Source organism: Sceloporus occidentalis, unplaced genomic scaffold (assembly GCF_023333645.1).
Source record: "Sceloporus occidentalis isolate IW3139 unplaced genomic scaffold, rSceOcc1.0.p SCAF_130, whole genome shotgun sequence".
NCBI lineage: Eukaryota > Metazoa > Chordata > Lepidosauria > Squamata > Phrynosomatidae > Sceloporus > Sceloporus occidentalis.
In genome coordinates this window covers 1,213,607-1,217,296 of record NW_028317110.1, presented here as the reverse complement: position 1 = coordinate 1,217,296, position 3,690 = coordinate 1,213,607, and positions in this window count along the sequence as shown.

Sequence of the window (3,690 nt, the reverse complement as noted above, 5' to 3'; positions counted from 1 at the left end):
TGCATGACTTGCTGGGACAATTAGGTCTTTCTAGAAAAAAGATTATAAGTGAAGGTTGTAAGGGTGATCAGTAGGCTATTTGAGGAGCTGAAAGGTTGTAAGCAAGCAATCATGGACGCCCAGAATACATTCCCAATCCCTTGTTACCATGCAGAGCAGCTGCACTAGACCCACTGGAGCATCACCTATTTGGGACTAGAATGCTGTTGCCTGGCAAGGCATCTCTTTAGTGGCACAGCAAGAGGGTTTTCTCTGCGACCTGGTTCCCAAATTAGATTACCCAGCGCTCTATATTCAAACCAGCGAATGAGGTCTAGTGCTGCTGCTCTGTCTCCTTCCTTGCTCTGGGTCATAATTTTTGTTACGTTTGTTAAATTCAGTCCTGCTCCACGGGGCTGCATGTTCCTATCACCTGTCAGTGTCTGCCTGACCAAGCCCAGTGCTTTACTACTGCTGCTGCCCCTCTTTGACCATTCTTACTCTGCCTTACCCGCCTTTTAGAGGAGTGTGACTGATTCCCAGAGACAGGTAGGACACAGACATCTGCTGCACCAGCCTACACTAGAACACTTTGGGGCTTTCCATTCAAGGGGCATGTCAAAGCAACAGTCAAATAGGGCAACACAAGTGCTTAGTCAGCTTATCGCTGTTGGAGGTGCTTCTTTTTTCTTGATTGCGGGGAACTCTTCAGGCAGCAACTGGAGGCCACTACTGCTGTTGTACCTCTTTGACAGTCTTTACTTTGGGGGAACCTTTTTTTTAATTTCTATAATACTGTGGAAATTCAGTCCTGTTTCATGGGGCTGCATATGCTCGCTGTGCACAAGTCTACTGGGTAAAGAGATAGTGTAAAGAGATTAGTTTGATGCAATACAAGGTGATAATGATAGGGAATAGAAATTATGGCGAGGAGAAATATGATGATGGTGGGAAGTATGAATATGGTGGATGGGGGACATGGCATATTAATTACAGTTGCACATATATACACATTTCATCACTCCTGGCCACATTGAAATAAAGCAAGTCTTAGCAATACCCCACTGACCAACACTTACTAAAGTCAAAGCAGTTAAGAGATTTGCGCGGTTTGCTTACTTTTACAGACGATTCATTCTTGGCTTCTCCCGAATCATAGAACCCATTACACAGCGCACAAAAATGAATGCACTCTATTGAAGGACTACTCGGGCTTAACAAGCGTTTGAAAATCTGGAAAAAAGTTAACCATCACACTTGTGCTTGTCTTGTCAGATCCAAACTAGGCGGATGCCACAGAAAATGCATTTGGAGCCACACAACCTCCAGGGCTGTCCGTGATCGCAGGGGCCGCAACTGTGACCGGGCCTGCCACACACACACGCGGGTCCTGCGATCACTTCTGCAGGAGCCCTGCTGCTTAACTGTGTGTTGCTAGCACACACTGTGCGAGCAACGTCTCTTGTACCGCACAGGGAAAGCAGAAACATCCTGTCGTGAGAGCCTGAGGTCTGTCATTTCAGACTCCTGCTTTAGTACTCCCTAATCACTATGCACCGGCTATTGATGCAGAGCGCGGGGTAACGGCCTCATATCCCTAGCACTCGGCCTGATTAGGGAGCACAGAAGCCAAGGTCTGAACTGACAGACCTCTTGCTCCCTAATGTTGGGCCTGTTAGATGCGAATTGCGATCTGCCCAACCAGTCCTGCAGGTTGCAGCTTCTGAGCGGGAGGCTGTGCACCCCCTCACATCTTCGCCCAAGGCTAGTGCCTCTCTCGCCTCACCCTTCCTACAGCCCTGTCCTGGTGTGTCTGTTAGAGTGTCGGTGTGGCAGAGCCCGTACTGGTGTGTTCTGCTGTCCTGGTGTGTGTTTGGGTGTCAGTGTGGCAGAGCCTGTCCTGGTCTGTGTGTATTTGGTCATCTGATTCCTAGCACTTTACTTACTGTAGGAATACACTTCAAAAACTTTGTTTTAGTATAGTGATGAGCTCCCAATCCCATCACATAAAATGGCCTGTCCTGGTGTGTTATGTGTGTTTGGTTTGGCAGAGCCTATCCTGATGTGTGTGTTTGGGTGTCAGTGTGGCAGAGCCTGTCCTGGTGTGTGTTTGGGTGTCAATGTGGCAGAGCCTGTCCTGGTGTGTGTGTTTGGGTGTCAGTGTGGCAGAGCCTATCCTGGTGTGCGTTTGGGTGTCAGTGGTTCACAACCTCTCCTGGTGTGTGTGTTTGGGTGTCGGTGTGGCAGACGCTGTCCTGGCGTGTGTTTGGTCATCTATTTCCTGGCACTTAACCTTTTGTAGGAATAAAATTAAGTAAAATTTAATTTTTACTTATTCAGAGATAAAACTCCCTCCTGAATCTGTAGTCACTTCAGAGGAAAAAACTTTCTAGGCCCAGAAATCAGTGAGAGGAAAAGTAAAGGTATTGTGTTATTTACTCTATTTCAATATGCAGATCATATCGCAAAGGTATAGTCATAGAAACTTGGATGGTGGTTGGGATTTTCAGAGTCTGTGAAACCCAATTTAATTGTAAGGCGTGAATTTATTCTGCTCTACAGGGGACAATTCATTGTCCTTCCCCCTTAAGGGAGAACCTTTTACATACGCATAGTCAGAACTGGAACTTTTTCATCTAAAAGTTTTTGCAGTAACAAATGTTTTGATTCATTATGCCTAATCTCTCTAACTAATTTGGGCCTTTTAAAAAATTTTTTTGCAGTGGCCACCCCACTGCAAAAAAAAAAAAATACCGAATTTTGTATTGCCGATTTGCAGGGCCGGACTGGGAATGAAAAGCAGCCCTGGAAGCATTTGGACACCAGCCCAATATATTTTATTTCGTGGTCGAGCGCTTGTAAAATCATTAATTTTTACCACATTATTCTGGACTCTGGGAAGCGGGCCAAATATACAAATATATTTCTGGATGCTCCACCATATATAAAGACGTAGTAGGTATATTAAATTTAATATTTGTCAATTGAATTATGCACAATCCGATATTACTTGGGGCCCCACAGTACCTGTAGCCCAGGGGCCTACAATGTCTAAATCCAGCCCTGTGTACGTCAAGCAATCATATCTTTAGAAAACTTTTTTAGTCAATAAATCTTGAGGTTTGTAGGTGTCAGGGTAAATTATTAAGGTAAATTCAGATAGTTAATCTGTTTTTGACTAAATCGGTGAGATTTTTTTAATGGCATGTCACTGACTCTATTTGGGTATCATGGGACACAATGCATTGTGGAGAGGAAGCTAAGCTATTCTTAAAAGACAAAGCTGCATGAGTTGGCCCTTCATAAGTCATAGTGACATTACTGAATTTAAATATTAACGTACCATTTATTGAATTAAGTCATATGCAGAAAGGAATAAAGGCATGTGAAAAAAGCTTTTATCATTACATAATGAAATTCAGCATGCATCATACAGCTATAATGCACACCTACAAACTAAACGTAGAACGCTTCTAAATATTATCCTGGACTGTTTGAAATGCATCTTTTTGTAGCGATGTGTTAATGTCATTTCCGGGAGATCTAGTTACACCTTGACAACGGACCACAGGACCCTGAAGAAGCCAGATATATGAGAGCCATATGACAACAGCGTTATAGCAACGCGGTGACAGCGAGAGGCGGGGACACAAGGAAGCCGAGGGGCAGCAAGCTCGCTGGCAATAAGGGCCTTTTCTCCGGACATGCAGG